This window comes from Eupeodes corollae, chromosome 2 (assembly GCF_945859685.1).
Source record: "Eupeodes corollae chromosome 2, idEupCoro1.1, whole genome shotgun sequence".
Lineage (NCBI taxonomy): Eukaryota > Metazoa > Arthropoda > Insecta > Diptera > Syrphidae > Eupeodes > Eupeodes corollae.
Genome location: NC_079148.1, coordinates 13,759,770 through 13,780,046, shown reverse-complemented (window position 1 = coordinate 13,780,046; position 20,277 = coordinate 13,759,770).

The following is a 20,277-nucleotide window of genomic DNA, read 5'->3' as shown; positions in this document are numbered from 1 at the left end:
CTTTATTTAGTATTTCGACACTTTAGGCTGGGCATTAGGCCATGCTGATTTTAGATTCGTGTGCAAATTAGAGAAGGATGTACACTATCGTTTTCTCCTTGTGTGGACCCCTGTCACACACTCAATAAGGCCGTCTTCGTTATTCATTCGTCACACAATTTTGTATTTTGTGACCACCCGTCACAAATTTCAAAAATAAATGAATATGTGGACCTTCTGTCACACAACTCCGCACTACCACTGAAACGATTTTGTATGCTTTTCCATAATACAATAAGAGCAATGCACTGACTGATGGAAAAGAGGATTCTACTGAACTCTTAAAATAATTTGGAGCCGCAGCGACGAAAGGAAGGTTAAAAAATGAAAAAGGATATGAGATAGGGTAGTGAAACTTGTTGTGGTCAATTTTACCGCAACAAAGTTAATGATTTTACGGTGTGACGTTGGAAGCACTAACATCTGACACCTGTTGAACTCAGCTGTCATTTAATGCTTCATAAAATTATTTGGTTTGCCATTTAAAATAAATAATGAACATTTACTACAAAACTGATTCAACTACCACCACTTTTGGCGTATCAATTGGTCAGCAAGATCATGCGATTTGACATTTCTAATTTTCCTGAAAGTACTGCTGATGTTCTAAGTCGTACTTCGAGAAGTGTCCTATGCTTAATACTGGTGCTAATAAACACTTGAAAACATTCAGAACTTGGCATTAACGAATGAGATTACTTATATATGTAAGTACTTAAAATCCCATGTAACAGCACTAGCCAAATGTATTCATAATGTCTTCATTAAAAACTAAATTATTGAAAAGCATTTCAAAATATATGATCCGCAACATCTTTTGAATGGCTTTATTATCTCTTAATACGAGTATAATGTTTTTCCCTTTGTTTTCTTTTCTTTCTTAAAATCCATAATTCAAAAACAGCAATTTTATCACAACCACTTCCACTCAGTAACTTATTGATTCCCCCAACAAAAAAAAATAAAATAGAAACTCAAATGTGTACCACGTGCCAAATTCAAGAATTGGCAACGTTCTTAAACATTCAACCGTCATTATACTTAACGGTACATCTATCTACAAGCCACACCATATAAGATTGCTTGAGAGTGGATTAAAACATCATTCTAATAGAATATTGACAAGACAAGACAACGAGCGACGACATAGAGACAACGACTCAATAGCAACGACTTCTTCGACGACACCAACTTCAACAACAACAGCAAGGACGAACAAACTTACAACGACAACGCACGTGACGGAATATATCATCGTTTCAAGTTGCCACCACCGAGCGCTGCCATCGCCTGACGTCGCGCTGCGCCGCACCGTATAAATTAAGAACTATCTTCTAGTTCTATCGCATATAGTAAAAGTTCTTCCTTGTCTCAATTAAATGTAAAAACTATATTTCGTTCCTGTGGAAGGTGCGGAAGAAAAAGAAGGACGGGGCTTGAAGTAGTTCCAGGGGTTGGGGGTGAATTTGCATGCATATAATCTTCTCCGCATGCATATATTTCTAAGAGAATTGCTCTGGCACTTGTTTGCGGTCTGATAGAGCGTCAAAGGGATGCATTTTTGCCCACCATCCGCTAGACTAAAAAAATTGGAATATAAATTTATCATCCTCTCCCACATGTGACGAAAACGAGGACGAGAACGAGGACGAAGAGTATGCATGTTGCTTCCTATTAGCAAATAAAGGCAGAAAAAAGAAACCTTCCCACTCCAGCATGATGCTCCTGTCCCAGTCCCAGCTATAACCTTACCATGAGGATGCTGCAGTGAAGAAAAAAGATTCGTTGTCGTTGTCGTCGTCGTCGTCTTTTTTGAGAAGATGTCGCTTTGAATGTGCACACTTTGTGTTTTTGGATGAGACGGTTGAAAATTATTTATTTACGAATTAAGCTACTTTGTGCTTGTTTGGCAGAATTCTATGATCATATCATATCAGCTAGAGCTACGAGTGAATCTGCATTTAAGAGAGCTTACCTTTGTACAAGGTGGGTCAAAAGTGACTTCCTTATTTGAGGTATTAAATCTGTAATCTAACAGCTAGGTTCTACATTTCACTTTCACTCGAAATGAAATCGAAATCGATCGAAAATATAATTCGGTGTTCTACAATTCGATTTTATCGATTTCAATTTCGAATTTATCGAAATCGAAACGAAGTGAAATTGTTGTGTTCCACAATTCGATTTTATCGGTTTCCGAGCGAGTTTAAATCGATCTTGTTCATTTGATGTGAAATAGTGGAACAAAAAAGACGCGATTAAAAATGTAAGTAAAAAAATGATTTTTTGAATGGAACTTCCTAAGTTTATTGCACTTTAAACATATTTGAAACAGGGGAAAACACAAAAATAATGCGCAGGAGGCAATATTTATACATTTTATGGAGCAGCACAAGGATCTCGCTAGGGGATTTATGAAAGGGGACATAGCAATGGTTCACCGCAGAAGGACGCGAGGACAACTAGCAACATCAAAAAAAAATCATGGTTTACATTTTTGTATTGAAGTTTTGGACGGGCTGGAAGAGTTCAATAAGGAAGAAGCTATCCCATAACAAGGCCAAAGATGTATCAACTGGAGGAGGCCCCTTTAATCCTTGAGGGAATTCCTAACACGATGGATTTCGGTGGGGAGGATGAAGTCGAATACGGTAACAATAATTCCATGCCCAACAACTCCCAACAAGTTGGTCAAAAACATGAAGCAATGCAAGAAGTCACTGAACCTGCATTACCAGCAGCACCATCAAGTAGGAAGAGAAAGCGAAAAACCGGTGGTGGAAACAGCGTAGAAGATCTTATTGCAAAACAAACCAAAGCAATAGAACAAATTGGTGAAAAAATGGAGGGCATATTGATAGCTTCCAGCAAACTCGCTTGTGTTGCAAAGGGTATTGAGCATACTATGAAAAAGCTGCAGAAATCTGTGGACTCTCTTCGTATGTAACGTAGTACCTTTGAAAAATAAAACAACTTACAATCATTGCATTCATTGAAAACTGACCCTTTCTATTAAAGAAAAGCGTTTGATCTTGATTTGGCTAATATGGGTACCGTCTATGCATCCTATGACGCCAGGAATGTTGAATTTGTCAAAAAAATTTCGTTTTGATTTACTTTGATCTTTATCCAACTTGGACAGATTCGATTCTCCAAAATTGTTAGTACTTCTGTTACCATTTTTGAAACAGTGCTTCGCAAAAAGCGATATCAGCATCCTTCCCAATTGACCTTTGGAAACTTCCCTCGGCAAGAAAACGCAAAACTGCGGCTAGCTGCAACGTTGCAGGAATTGAAGATTGTTTAAGATGTGGCTCAACAATTTCCAGCACCATTAAGAAAGCACTTTTATTAAGTCGGTAGTATGAAATGAACCTACATGTACAAAAAAACTAATAATTGACAAGCTTTAACTTTTATTTTCAGTCTTACAACAAAAGCAACATCTGCAATTTCTAAGGGATTAGATACATCTCGCAGCCTTCGTTTTTTTATTTTTTCCAGTGCATATTTATTCCTTTCAGTCTGCAAGACCAAAACGATTAACGCAGCACTCATTTTACGATCCGTTATATAATCTGTAGTGGCTAGTTAGTATTTTTTATATTTTTAAACGCGTGAAAAATAAAAATTATTTACAGGAAATTAATTTGCAAAAATAAAAATACTTCAACAACTTCGCAACTGGCAGATATCAGCTGATTTCAATTTCACGAAAAGTGATTTCGAAAAAAATTCGAAGGTACCGAATCGTTTGAAATGTAGAACACTGAAAATGAATTCACATGATTTGCAATTTCGATTTCACTTTCCTTTCACTCGAATTCTGGAACCTAGCTGTAAATGTAGTAATCTTAATCACAAAGCATGATTTTTAAAGCTTTTTTTGAGCATAGGAGCCAGTTATAGCTATCATTAGTTTTCACCATTGAATCCTATCATTGGAATTCTTTTGACAGGTAGATTATAGTTATTGTCTGGCATTGAAACAAAATTTTCTGATTGGAATCAAGAATTTGAGTTGATCATTAAAAGCGAAACTGACAGGTGCGAATACAAAGAAAATGGAACATTTTCACTGGAACAATTATGTTCCGAAATGTTAAATCAACAATCATTAAAAACAACAGACATTTTCAATGAAAGCTATAAACCTGTCAAAAAATTGCTTTCAATGATGAAAACCAATGTTGGTTCTAACTGGTTATTACTTACTTACTCCAGCACTCGGCGCCTTAGGATAGGACTGGTAAAATCAAAGTTCTGTGTAGCAGACACTTTGTCTTTTAGAGTGAGGAGTTTTGAACCCAGTGCTTTGGCCATACCGAAGCAGCAGTGTTTCGCTAGGGTAATTCTTCTTCGGATCTCAACTAAGGTGTCGTTCGTGGGATTGATGTTTGTTCCAAGGTAGGTGAACTCCTTAACTACCTCGAAATTGCTGCTACCAACAGTGACGTTTTGTCCTAGGCGATGGACAGATGTTGCTTTGTTCGTTGATAACATGTACTTTGTTTTGTCCTCATTTACTTCAAGATCAACTAGTTTCGCCTGTTCTTCAATCGCTGTGAAGGCCTCAAGCACAGCTCTCTTGGATCGACCGATTATGTCTATGTCGTCCGCATAGCCTTGGAGCTGGGTGGATTTGTTGAAGATAGTGCCCTCCGTGCTCACACCTGCCTTACGCAATATCTGCTCCAGGACTATGTTGAAGTCACATGACAACGCATCTCCTTGTCTAAACCCTGCGCAAGTTGGGAATAACTCGGCACAGCTGGATCAGTTTGTTCGGGATCCTGAATTCAGACATCGCCATAATAAGCTCTTGGCGGTAGATGCTATCATAAGCAGCTGTAAAGTCGATGAAAAGATGGTGGGTTTCGACTTGAAATTCGTTGGTATTTTCCAGGATCTGCCTCAGTGTGAATATTTGGTCGATATTTGTGTTGCAGAAAGGTTAAAGACCCTCACACAGAACGTTGGATAGGATTTTGTATGCAACATTAAGCAGAGATATGCCATATTTTGCATAACATTTTGCATAACATCGGGTCACCTTTTTTGTAGATGGGGCATTTGGAGCTTATCGACTTCTCTTTCGTCATTATCTTGCTCGATATTTTGCGCATTCAGCAGCTTTTGGAATTGCTGCTTGAAATTATCTACAATTCCCTGTGCTTCGGTGACTAGGTTTCCTTCACTGTTTCGAAGAGCTTGTGTCCCGGTTCTGAAACCAAAAGCTAATTGCTTCGACCTTTTAAATAAACGTCGGGTGTTGTTCTTGGCCCGAGACTCCTCTAGATCTTTGAGCTGAGAAACTGCGGATGCTCTTTTCTTCCTTCGCAGAATCTTTTTGCTCATTTCTCCTTTTCGTGCAATACTCTTCTCTTGCTGCTCTTGTTTTCCGTTGCAGCATCTGCACACGTGCATTTTCCGTCTCTCTTTTCAATATCACGCACTCATCATCATACCACGGGTTCTTTTTCCATAGTGGCTGGTAACCTATGGTGGTCTCGGCTACATTTTTATTATTTCGAGATATTGGTTTCACAATGTGTTGACGTCTGTATTATTTGGGAGGACGACGGCGGAGAGTCGCTCGCTCAGGCGCTCACTGTAGTCTCTGGCATTCTCCAATGTGTTAAGGCAACCGATGTTGAACTTCTTTCTTTGGGCCGCACGTGTTTTTTTGTCGTTTGATATTCGAGCTCTAAACTTAGCCACTACCAGAAAGTGGTCAGAGTCGACTTTTACTCCTCAGAAAGTGCGTACCTTCAAGATGTTGGATGCGTGCCTTGCGCATATTAGCACTTGTACGATTTGGTTGGTGGTTCGACCATCCGGAGATCGCCAGGTTGCTGTGTAGATCTTCCGTCTTGGAAACCTAGTGCTACTTATCACCGTATTACGAGCTACAGCAAAGTCGATAAGTCGGAAGCCGTTATCTGTTGTTTCTTCGTGGAGGCTGTGCTTTCCAACTTATCCGCCAAAGATGTCTTCCTTCCCGATTTTTGCATTGAAGTCTCCGAGTACGATTTTGACGTCGTACTCTAGACAGCCTCCGTAGGCCCTATCCAGGAGGTCGTAGAAATCCTCCTTGCTAGACTTCTCAGCCTCATCGGTAGGGGCGTGTGCACGTATTATACTGATCTTCTGTAATGTGGCCTTGATGCGGACCACAGCCAGGCGATCACTTATTGGTTTGAAATGCATGACTTTCGTTCTAAGCCGATTTCCCACGACGAATCCGCATCCATATGCAATCTTTGATGATAGCTATAATAAATGTCGCAATTCTTTCTCTTCATTGTCCATCGTATTTCCTGGATTGCAGTAATATCTGCCTTATACTGCGAGAGGACAGATTCAAGTTTCTGAGTTGCACCTGGAGTGTAGAGGGTTCTTACATTCCAAGTACAAACTCTCAATGCCTAGTCCGTTGTCGTTCCGGGTCTGATTACCATAAGAGAGGGTTCATTATCCGAGGCTGGTATCTCTATCATACCTTTCAAGTTTTTCACTGTAGAGGTGTAGTTAGCCCCTCGCACTAACCTCCAAACGTGTTGGGCCATTGATAAGTTGCTTTTTTCCCGATTTTGTACCCGCGCTTACAAGTTTCGCAAGTTATATCTAAAGATATAACCAGTATCCGGTGGTTACCACGAGGAGGAGAAGTAAAAACTTGGTGTGTAGGAAAAGTTGCAGCATAAGCCCCCAGATCCTACAACACCCCACCACCTACTGGTTATTAGGTATGGTATATATTGTGCCTCGAGTGAGCACAAGCTTCATGCTGGGCCTTTTCCAAAGTGTCTTCCATGACACTTCTTAGAACATCTGTAGTCCGTTCCTTTTTCTAACTATAATTGTTCAAGTTTCATTGTTACAAAGTTATAGAAACGATTTTAATCAGTTAGGAACGACAATTGTTCAAAATTGTTGATCTTCAAAACTACCAATATTAAAAATGAAAACAAAGCTTTTTATAAATTTAAATCGCATAATTAATAACTAATGAAAAGTTGAAACTGCTTTTAATATAAATTGATAAACAAATAATTCACTTTGACAGTTCAACAATTTTTAGTCACTTTTCGACCTGAGTTGTGAATTGTTATAAATCGTTAATGTTTGACACTTCAAACAATGAGCTTAGGAACGATGTGATGACGTCAAATTTGTATAAACTGTAACAATTTAAACGTTTCGGATCAAAAATATAGTTTACAATATTTTGAAAAAAAACATTCCTCTGGGCTCCACGGCAATAGTAAAATATCCAAAAGGAAACAATTTAGTTACAGTTAAATCCGGTGAACCAATTAAATTGCTAATTTGTATACAGTTACACCACACCAAGGCCCTATTTCATGCTCATTGAAAAGTTTTACAGGTAAGGGTGAAAATTCTGTCCCATACAAAAATTTCAGTTTTGTAGAACTGTCAGAGAATATGCGACAATTGTCAAAATTTCGGATCATACAAAAATTGTCATGAAATTCAGGAATTTTATTTTAAATTAACAAAAATACAAATTACAATTTTGTCAGTATGTAATTGACAGTTCTGACAGGCAATGGAGTCTCGTTCGTTAAATGACAATTTTAGTTAAAAATTTGGTTGCATTTTGGCGAATTACACAGCTGTTCTCAAAATTTTAAGGAAAAAGTTAAAAATTTCGCGTATGTCATGGTCTGATAGCAACAAATATGTCTTTGTATTTAATTAACAATTCTGTCACCTGTAATAACTTTTGTAATGAAAACTTGTCATAGAAGTCTGAACAATTTATAGAATTGTCACTTATCAATGTTTATCAAATAGGTTCCACACTCATACTCCATATAGTAAATTTTGGGGTATCAATAATTATATGTGGAAATGAGCCTCATTTTGATTGTTTTAAATTATGAATACAATCATTTTGCTGTCTTGCCGTTTCATGTAAACGAACTTCGTTAACAACGCAATCTTAAGGATCTCCTGATCTTCATTATTGTCCAAATTGGATTTTGTGTGGATAAAGCTGCGTGTCGATGTTGCTGGATGCTCAACAGCACTTGCAAGAATAAGTTCCACAATTGGTTCTGTTTGGGCAGTGCCAGGTCTTGAGTCTCGGAGAGATTAACTGCAACGCCTTGTTAAGAATACCGTGCCCTAGTCATGTCTGCAGTGGTTGGATTTGGCACATTGAAATGACGCCAAAATAAGTCATTTGAGGTCAAGTGATTATTTTAAAATAATCTTCAATTAGTTTGGTTCTATCTTAGGGACTCAAGTTAATTTTAGTTGATGTCAAAATGACTTTTTTTCCAAATTAGGAAGCCACCTTTTGGCCCACCCTATATACGTGTACATATCGAAGATAGACTGCATCAGAAGGATTACAAGGTGGATTCGGTGCATATCCAGTTTGTTTTCTATATATATTTTTATATTGCTCGTTCTCGCTGTTGACGGAACGATGAAAACTTTTCAAAATTTGTTACTTGACTTGAAAAGTTTAGGTTTGGAACCTACATTATGCTTTGTATTATATTTAGGTAGTATTATATTGGATTTTATCATACTCGTATAGTACCTTTGAGTGAAGGATATTGCATGCGAAATGTTCAAGGGAATATGAGATTCGCAGAAGATTAACTGAAGGGAAATTATGTACCTATACAACTTAGAGATATAATAGTCGACGGAAGATATGAGTATACTCACATAGATTAAGTAAATATTTTGATGGTTTAAAATAGGGAGAAAAAAAAAACTTTGCAATTTTAGATGTAAGACTTAGATTTATGGAGAGTTAGCACAAAGAACATATGCATCTACATATAACCTACTTGATAAGAGACGGTTAAGAAGTTCATAAGTTGCAATAGTCATTAAAGTTAATAAGAAGTTACACGCGTTGACGTGTGTCGTGTGTTTTGTACGTAATTACTTTACAAATGTCAAAACAAATAGCCGCCATTTGCAAAAAATATAGCATCATCATTAATTGGATGATGACTTTTGTGCCATCCACCCGTTATTATTGCGTGGGTTGTCAAAATTGAAAGGTCGAATACAGTACCATACGCATTTAAAAAAATTGCGAAATTTGAAAAGCTACATGCTCATGACTTACTTTTTAATAAAATCAATAAACATCAAAATAAATGATAGCTGTCAATTTGACATTTTGATATTTATAAATAAAGATGGCTATTAACTTTTAACTTAATATTTGTATTAACCTTCCGATGCCAAGTGGGGTCTCCCATCACCCCACTACTTTTTATAAAAACTCAAAAGAACTTTTCTCGGTTTCTTTTAATGTAGATACTCGATCTTTAATAAATTATAATAATTGATTTTCAGTTTCATTATTTTTTTTATAGAAGGTGATGGGGCGATGAACAACAGCAGATGTAATTCAATTAGGCAAAAAAGCTTTGCCTTCAGAAGGTTAAAGTTAAAAACAACATTAAACATTTCTAACATAATGCATTATTTCGAAAATCATAATTCCTTAATGCTTATTATTTACACAGCACCAAATCGAAAAATCTAAGGCCTCTTTTACACGAGACGGTTTCGTCCGTACGGTTTTTATCCGTGAGCCATTGATAGTAAACTAATAAAATTAACTAAAGCTTTCACACTGGACGGAGACGGGTTTTTCCCGTACGGAAGATTTAAAACAGCGGTCTCAATGACTGAAACATATGGCGACCGTGCCGTCTTATCAGGGGCGTACGGGACTACGCGTACGCATTCACAATAGACGATTTTTATTCGTCTGCCGTCCGTTATTGTTGTCACTTGTACTAAAGAAAAATATCTAAAATATAACCAAACGTAGACGATTTACGGGGAAAATAAGATAGGTGTGAAAACAAAGTCCGTACGGGAAAAAAATCGTACGGATTTTAACCATACGGACGAAACCGTCTCTTGTGTTAAATCACACAGTTTTGGCTGCTAATTGTGATTACATCTTCGACGTTCATTAAATTTTCTTGCAAAACTGCTAACTGTGATTGAAAATCTTTCACTTTTTTATATTAAATTTAAGTAATGTCAATAAAGTGCTCTTAAAATATATATCGTTCTGTTTTTACTTACTTAAGGTGGTGCTACAGTTCGGGGCGGACCTGGAACTCAACCAATATGCGTCTCGAGCCAGATCGGTCCCTATAGCTAGCTGTCTTCAGTTTCGCACGGAAAGTTGGTTGAGATTTTCACCCACCTGCGTGAGCCACCTGAGTTGCGGTCTTCCTCTACTGCGCCGTCCCTCGGGATTGGATTCGAAGACCTTCCGGTCTTCTAAGCCATTGGAATTTAATTCTTTGAACTAGGTCAGTGTCGCTATTCAGCCCGTACAGTTCGTCCTTACATCTTCTCCTCCATTCTCCATCTATGCGTACGGGACTAAAAATCACCCGAAGAATTTTTCTCTCGAAGCATCCTAAGACGTTCTCATTTTTCTTTGACATAAATGAGAACCGGGATGATGATGATGAGTGTCTTATAGATGGTGATTGATGATACTCGAGAGAGGACCTTACTTGCCTTCTAAGTCCAAAGAAGCATTAATTTGCAAGAGTAATTCTTTGTTTGATTTCAGGGCTGGTTTCGTTGGCTGTGTTTGCAGCGGTACCTAGGTAGACAAAGTCCGTAACTACCTCGAAGTTATAGCTGTCCATGGTGACGTTTTGTCCAAGACGTCGTCGTTCAGTGTCCTTTTTTGATGACAGCATATACTTGGTCTTGCCCTCATTGACCACTAAACCCATCTTCTTCGCTACCGTCGAAATGCTCAAAAACGGTCCACTGACATCACACTTCGATCTTCCAATTATGTATGTCAATATCATTTGCGTATCTGAGTAGTAGGTCCATCCACCTTTGGAAGACTGTGGTTGAGTTTTGCATAATTCTTTCCAGAACGAAGTTGAAGAAGTCGCATATGACAGTGCATCGCCTTGTCTAAAACCTTTTTTGACATCAAATGCATCGGTGAGATCTTCTCTGACCTTGATAGAGCAGCATGTATTCTCCATCGTCATTCTGCACAAACGGATAAGTTTGACAAGGATACCAAAATTAGACATTGCTCTGTAGAGCTCTTCCCTATAGATGCTGTAGTACGTACGCGGCTATAAAATCGATAAAGAGATGGTGGGTATCGATTTGAAGCTCCTGGGTTTTTTCCAAGATCTGCCGTAGTGTGAATATTTTGTCGATAGTGGACTTTCCTGGTCTGAAGCCACATTGATAAGGACCTATCAGGTTGTTGACGAACGGCTTCAGACGTTCACATAATACGACAGAAAGGATCTTATACGCAATGTTAAGGAGACTGATGCCTCTGTAGTTGGCGCAGTTTAGAGGGTCTCCTCTTTTATGCATCGGGCACACTATGCTGAGACTCCACTCATCGGGCATGCTTTCTTCCGACCATATTTTGCAGAGGAGTTGGTGTATGCTCTCTACCAAGTCATCACCTGCTGCTTTTAATAGTTCGGCAGCGATAACGTCGGCTCCATCAGCTTTGTTTGACTTCAGTTTAGATATAGCTATCTTCATTTCGTCAAGGTCGGGTAGGCGGAATTGTTGATCCACCTCGCCTAGGTTGAGTGGTTCTATCTCCCTTACAGCGGAATTCGGTTCATCATCGCCGTTTTATAATTGGGAGAAGTGATCTTTCCATATTCTCAGCATCGACTGCGGTTCTACTACGATGTTCCCCTGATCGTCTTTACAGGCTCCGGTTCGTGGCTGGGAGGTTTTTTTTTACCTTTTGGTAAAATTTACGAACCTAATTCCTGTTGTTACATCCCTCTATCTCCTCGATCGCTCTCTTTTTTTCCATCTAAGAAGCCGGTGTTCCTCTCTCCTCTTCTACTCGTAGAACTTGCAAGCAGCTCTGGCCCTTATGTACAACGCCGTTTTGTATGTCTGTTGTTTTGCTGCGTGCGCTTGTCAAACCAGGGGTTTCGCTGTGGTAGCCATGTGAAACCTAGCACTTCAGAGGCGGCATCTCTGATGGCTGCAAGGCAATTTTGCCACTGGATTTCAATGCTTAATGCAGACAGCATAGGACTTCTTAAGAGGTTATTAGAGACTCGATCAAAAAAGTACATGGCAATCTATTGATATTGTAGCCATCTAACGTCGAAACTTCTCACAGCACTTCCTTGTTTTAGTCTGGATCGGGATATCCGTAGCCGTACCTTGGCTACAACGAAGTAGTATTCCGAGTCAATGTTGGCCCCTCGGAATGTTCGGACATCCTGTATACTGGAGAAGTGTCGTGCGTCGATCCCAATGTGGTCAATCTGGTTGACGGTTGATTGATCAGGAGATTTCCATGTCCCCTTGTGGATATTAAGATGCGTGAACTGCGTACTAGCTACCAGAACGTCTCACCCGCAGCGAAATCGACCAGCCTGAATCCGTTGTCGGAGGTGGTGTCGTGCAGGCTGTATCTCCCGATTATGCCACCAAAGATGTCTTCTCTTCCTAGCTTGGCGTTAAAATCTCCTAAGATAATATTAATGTCATAGTCAGGGCACTGCTCATATGTCTTGTCCAAGAGCTCGAAGAATATGTCTTTGGTGTCTTTATTTTTCTCCTCTGTCGGGGCATGCGCGCATATTAGGCTTATGTTGGCGAATTTAGCCTTAATGCGGATTGTCGTGATGCGCTCTCAACCTTACTGCAACTGTAGACGACAACGTTTATTCCATCTCTCTGGGTGAGGAGAGGTGCCTCTCCCCCCCTCTTTCGTTTTCTGCCCCCAACAACTTTCCACTGGGGTTAGAACCCAATCTCCAGTTGAGGTATTAAGCACCCGATGTTCACCGCGGGCAGGTGAGAGTATGAGTTGATAGACAGAGGTGGGTTTTTTGCACGTTTGTGTCCTCTTGAGTGCACATGTCTGCCATTTGAACATCAAAAATGAATTGTAGAAGTATTAAAAAAACTAATTTCAATACAAATTTGACAGCTACAATGACAAGAAAGAATGACAAAATAAAAGTCAACTTATTTATAATTTGATGATAAATCTCATTTCAATTTGCTGTTTTTCATTAATGTAAGCAACATAGCCGAATGTATCTGAGAGGAATTATTGGTTTTGTTAATTAAAATTACAAATTATTACTCAAATAAATATGTTCACTATAAACATAAATAGAACGGTGCACTTTGGCGTATACGCACCGTTTCTTATTTAATTAAATATTTAAAAAAAAACTGTCTTAGCTGCTTCACCTCCTAAGTCTCTATAGTTCATTTTATATCAGGGTTGAACTTTGCTAGGAATCGTTTTTATTCATAAATATAGCACCACATTTCTTCCAACATAAAAACAAGAAAAAAGTATATTTAAGGTCAAGGAGAAAAAAAAAACTAATTCTCAAAGATCAAACAACAAAAAAACTTCCAGCAAAATATAAATAAGTAGTTTTCTACTTTTGAATTTTTGTCACCACAGATGTTTCATTTTAGTTGCAATAATTGAAAATATTTGTTTCATATGTTTCCGCTCAAATCAATGTATCCTCGAGGGCTTTTTTGTTGTACATTCGAAATCTTTTTGGGATTCAATAAAAGGAATAAATAGTTGAAATAGAATTTTGGACACATTTGCTACAACTATTGATATTTATTCTAAAACAAATGCATATTTTTTTTTTAAATATGATTGTCCATCATCCATCTCAATTTATGTTGGTAGGAGGTGCAATCGGAGTTTGTCGAATGTACAAATAAAATTCAAATGCATAAAAATACATACGTAGACCTAACTACTGAACAAAAGTTAAGGTGCTTGTGAAAACTCAGGAAATCCAATTTAAATTCAGGGGCTAAAAATTTCGATTTTAAAAACTGGACCAGAAAACGGTTGTTAATATATGGGCCTATTATGTAAGACAACTAAGAAAAAAGTTGAGTTGTAATCCGGCAATCGGTATTACCGATCACAACTAGTTGACTGTCAGAAGTCAACCAGTTGTCAACTCAAAAATGGTTGACTCTTTAAGTGTGTCCAAGGTATTATGTAAGCCACTTGAGTTGTCTCTCACCCTGAGGCTCCACAAAAGTAAAATCCAATCCAACTTCTTTTCCACAAACCATTGTTTTTTTTAACTGGGCATATTATGTCTTGACGTGAGCAACTTCAAATGTCACATTTGACATGTGAAACTGTTAATCTGTTCTTTACTTTTTTGTTGATTTACCTTTAGTGTCGGTAGTTATTGGTTTTCGGTGAATCAATTTCTCGAAGTAAGGGAACTTTATGATTTGAAGGCGCACCTACTCAAGCACTTACTATGGGAGGACGGTGCAGATGTCGGTCGACAGCTTTAAAGCTGTTCTGTGCCTAATGAACGAGTGAAAAAGGCACTCGACGATAATTTAAACGAAATAAAATTTTAATTTCAAAAAGTCTGTGGAAAATGGACGCTCACCACTATACATACAACACAAACGTCAAATTTGATGACAGGATTTTGATCCGCTCGTAAAATCTAAACTGCAATGACCGGATCATGGACTGAATGTTGGATTGTTGGTCTCTGTTGGATTATTGAACAATGGAGACCTCAAATCAGTCGTGATTGTAGTCAAAATTCAACTACTGATATTTAGCGGTTGTATAGTGCATTTGTGTGCACACAAAAATAACTAAAATTAATTTACTATGTTGTTTCTGATTTCTCTCGTTCTTGATTCAGTTACTCCATGGACGAAATTATTGACGTCATGATCATTTGAATCGATTTCTCCATTATTTTGAATTTTACTTATATATAATACTTTAAAATGTTGACTTATGTTATGTAAAGCACAACTTGCATTGACAAATTTTTCTTTCGGGACTGTAATGCAGTCCTCGGGCAGATAGAAGGCACCTGAATTTACTTTTGATCACGCCAATCGTTCTTTCAATAATGTTTCTTTTTTTTGCGTGTATGGTATTGAAACGTGATTCTGGACTCCCACTTTCAGCCAATCGAAATGAAGTCATTAGATGGCTCTCTAAAGGATCTCCCAAAATAAAAGTGTTCTCATCCAATTCATTTAACATTTACTATTATTCACTTAAATTGTAAACGAATGAATCGTGATTAGCATATTTGGAATCTATGAAACGCACAATTCATTTTGCAGTCAAAAAATGAATCTTCGATAAATTCATCTCGTCATTTGTCATATGAGCTTTAATCCATTGTGGACTGATACGTTCTTCTACTACGTCTAGCACTTCTTTTAACACTACTGACACTGTTGGCTGAGCAAGGCCTTAATCAAAAATACTCCATTACCAAGATCAGAATCTCAGACTGACATTTCGGTTTGCCTACAAGCTAACTGCACACTAAATGTGAGAAAGTGTGCGTGAAATGATGCAAAAACTAAACACATTCTCACATTTAGTGATCCGGCCCATCAAAATGATTCTTGTTAGTTCTCAGGCACATCTAAATGCTTCATTTTGGCCTAAATTAATGGAGTATTTTTGGCCTAAATTAAAATCATTACCACTGCACTTTTGGTAACTTCCTACTGCCATGAAACGTAGGGCAGTGCAGAGTTTGAGAACTGGCGGGTTTTTCGGAGAAACGTTGTGGATGTTTCAAATAATCTTTGATTTCGTTTAGCACATAAGCAAATGTGTTGAGTCTAAAATAACTTAAAAATCTGCAACAAAACGAAGGAATAAAATCAACACTTCTCATCAGGCCCGTAGCCAGGATTTCGGTTGGGGGGGGGGCTTGCTTGTTCAATTTCGAAAAAGTTATTCTATATACAAAAATTTAAAAAAAAAACTACATAATTTAAATGTTTTATTTTTGTTTTTATTTTTTTTATTGAATTAAATAAAAAGTTCGGATTTTTACAGCAATAAACGACTTGTCTTGCTTTTAGACATAATGTCGATCACTTCATCTGGATCCACATCAATACCTGAGTGAACAGACAGCATTGCAAGTGCGCTTAGTCTTGGATGGCCCATAACGCTTCGGGATACTGTTTTGATCCTTTTCATCGTTGAAAAGGTTCTTTCAACGCTAGCTGTTGTAACTGGTAGTGTGGCTGCCAAAATTGTGAGCAAGTAGCTTATGCTCCTGAAGTAGGTCTTGTCACATATATCTAGCAGTTTCAGAACATCGGAAGAGGGATCCATCGATGAAATTTTTTCGCACCAGAGTATGTACTCCGCTTTAACAGCTGACAAGGATATTGCGTTATTGAAGTAGAGTGTTAGATTTTCCATTTCATTTACTCGACTGGCGGCAGCAAAACCTGGAAGCAGAGCTTGAAACGATAGTAAAACGTCCTGTCACCTGTCAGTAAGATTTTGTATAAGAGAATCTAGACAAGGAATAGTTATAGAAACTCTAAAATAGTCTTGTGGACATGATGTTTCTGGATTAGAGCGCGTTGTTTGTTTCAAAGAAAGCCATGGAATTGTTATGCTGACTTCAAATAAATCCCTGGCAAGTTATAATGCGGATTGAAAAGCGTCTCTGAAAAAAAGTCTCTGGCAGTTTCTCTTATGTTCTTAAGACAACTTAAGACTTGTATCGTGTGATTTATTGCAGACACGAAATTTAAAGATTCATTTTGAAGGAAAATTGGTAAGGAAAGCGTTAAACTAAAAAGTTTTTCGCATACCATGAGGCTTACCAGAAAATATCTTCTTTGAATTGCTGCTAACAGAGTTGATGCTTTTGAAGGCATTGCCCACACGTCTTGGTGGATATTTCATGAAGACTAATAGCAATACATTTGAAGAGCTCTACAAATAAAAGAAGGCTGTCATGCCTTTCAATAAACCTTGTTTCATAAAGGCGCAAAAGTCGTTTTTTTCTGCTTTCTGGAGCGTATTTTTGGATGCCGATTTGGAAAGTCTTATTTGCATTTGAATGGTTTCGAAAGAAATTAGCTATTTCGCTTACTACACCAAGACAATTGCGAATCGAGGGTGTGGACATGGCATCAGACAGAGCCAGGTTCAAGCGATGACTTGCACAGTGAGCATATCTGGCATTTGTATACTGTTGCCTTATCCTACTCTGTACTCCACTTAAGTGGCCTGACATATTTGCCGCTCCGTCATAACATTGGCCAACACACTTGTTCATATCTAGATGTAGTTCCTCACATCGCTTCAATATGGTTTTAGTCAAGTTTTTAGAAGTTTGGTCATCAACAGGAATAAAACTTACAAAATCTTCCCGAAGCATACTTTTCGTGGGCTCTGTATAGCAGTCAACATATTGGACACATATTGAAAGTTGCTCAGTGCCAGAAACATCCATTGTTTCATCAGCCAGAATGCTAAAATAACTCGATCTTATAACCCGGTTAGATATTTTTCTTGTTACAATATCAGGGCATATATCTCGTTTTGGATATCTGGGCTTATATAGGTTGCATTTTTTGAACTGGTTACGATGTGGTGTTTTAAATTCGTATCCTCAGACTTTGTCTTTTTTTTTCTTTAAACCCTTTTTTTGCACAAAATATACCAGGTTCACTCAAACTCACTTTTAACACTTATTTAAAATACTTAAGACACCTAAAACACTTTATTCGCACAAAATTAATAGTAATAGTCTCTTAACATTACTGTGTATTTGTCTTTATTAAATAAAAGTATCTAAATAGTCTTCTTTTGATGAAAAAAAGAGTCTGTTGCAACCAGATTGCTAAGAGTTATTTTTAAACACAATTTGAACTTAAATAGTATTAACTCTTATTTATACCTACTTGCGTATATAAAAAAAATGCATTTATGCGTACAGAAAAAGCATGAAATCTGCCGGATAGTAGCTCTGCTTTTCTGATGTGGCGTATGATAGATAAAGCACCGTCGTTTTCGGCTGGTTTCTAGCTAGTTTATAATATTTGTGGGATATACATTTATTAAAACAACATGATTTCAGAACAATATTCATAAGTAGTGAGGAACTAATAAGAGAATATACAAACTTTTGTTCAAATTTTTTTTTTAAAATAATTTCGGGTGGGAGACTTGAGCCCCTCTAGCCCCCCCTTTCTACGTGCCTGCTTCTCATCAAAGAATTGTTTACAAATAATACTTTTTGTTTGGAAGTTCCAAAGTGATCTCGAATATTTTTTCTCATCGGCGAAACATTGAGGGGACTTTCTTCTTCCAAATTTATAAGAAACAAATCAATAGATCTCTTCATTTCGTATTATTTTGTCTTTTTTATAAAATTTTGCACCGAATCAAAAACTTTAAAATTAATGCGTATTTTACTTAACACAGCTGATTTTGACAAAAAAAAAACACATAAAAGTAGACAATGGGCAGGTTCAGACAACATAAAGAATTTATTTGCAGTCAACTACATGCTTGGGACGTACATTTTGACCAAGACAACTAGTAACTTTTTTAAGCGTCATACATTTCAAATAAGGAACCTTACTTCAGAAACCTGTACCTTGTGTTGATTGTGCATAAACTAAGCAAAGCATTATTGTCAACCAAACAACTTTCAGGCAAGCTACAAGTCCAACGACACTTGTACATATTTTGTATTATAAAGAAATATAACTTATTCCTTTTCCAATTTGACAAGGAACCTCTTCACACAAAACATTAATGGCAATTGGCCATAAAATAAATTATACATAGCGTAATAAAGTTCAGCTTTCAGCTAATTGAAAAATCATGATTAGGTGTCATGTTGACATAAGTGGACTTGACTTGAATTGTAAGGCAATTTTTTGGAAACTGAATCAGATACTTGAAACTTGCCTTACTTTCAAGTCCCTTATGTCGTCTGAACCTGACCAATGTATTTGGTCTACTCAACTTAAAAAAGTTTTCTCCCATAACCCGATTTTTTTTTTGTAGTTGGCTTCAATTTGAGTGGCTTTCTGATCCATAAATGATTTAAATAGGATCTATAAAAATTTTGTATATCCTTAGTAATAGTAACTTTCTAGAATTTCAATTAATTCGTAGTTTGCAGTAGCTTTGACACCTGTCAAACTCAACTGTCATTTGAAGTGTCATTAACATCAGTTAAAAAATCAATTTTAAGTTTTTGTTTATATTGAGTTATTAATTTGTCGTTAATTTGCCATAAATAAGTTTGGACAAATTAAATTTAGTTTGTCTGTTTTTTTTAAAGATGACCATTTCATTATTTTAATTTTTCAATACTTTTTATTTTTTATGACAACAAAACAGTCAACAGAGTATGACATTCCCCACTGTCAAACTATAGACAAGGACAATCGAAAATTCTTTTGGGAGCTTAAAAATATTTTACAAATTTTTACTCATAATTATAGGAACTTAAATGTTTAATCATTTGAAAATGTATTCCCACCAGCGCTTTCCTATGAAGCTTTTATTTCTTATTTTGACATACCTACGAGTAGAAATTATTTGCATCACATGAATGAATGACGATAACTAGAAAAATGGGGGAAAAACTTTAATCAACAAAAATAAAATAACAAAAAAGAAAATGCATTTAATATAACAATAGTGAAATTGGACATATTTACATGCACTGTCATGGAAATAGCTAAAATAGTTTCTTTTTTTTGATGAATTCTAATGAGGGTTTTTGTTTTTATTTGAACTGCAGTTTCTATGAAATGAATGCATGACCATTTCTCTATGTTAGCTATGTAAAAAAAGTCGTTCAAGTTTAAGGGACTTTCTATGAAATCTAGATTCATCACGAGTGATGATGATGATGATGATGATGATGAATGAACCCAAAATCAACGCTGTGCAAGAATGTACCAAATTTGTTGGGAATGTTGTATCACTTTAATCAAAAGACTTAAAATTCTACAAACACTATTTATTTGATATAGAAATGCAGGAGTTCCAATCAACTCTTACTTCTTGAGCCAAGGCGATTCGATAGTGACTGTTTAGATTGTAATAAGTTGGGCATACATGAACAAACTGCTTACTGATTTGTTTGATGGATTTTTAGCTTTTTAACGGTATATCCACTTTGCTGTTTCACAAGTATAGGGCTCCAATTTGTCATCTGTCAAACTATGTTTTTTTTTTTGATTCGATGGATCGCATAACTTTCGCAAAATGGCGATTCTGGAACAGAATTTATATATATTGTGTATTTGCCTTAATGAAAGATCTGTATTTGTCTTGTAATGTGTATTAGACTTTAACCATCCATCTTTCTCTTTCTGATATATAGCTATCTTAAATCATCTCTTGGA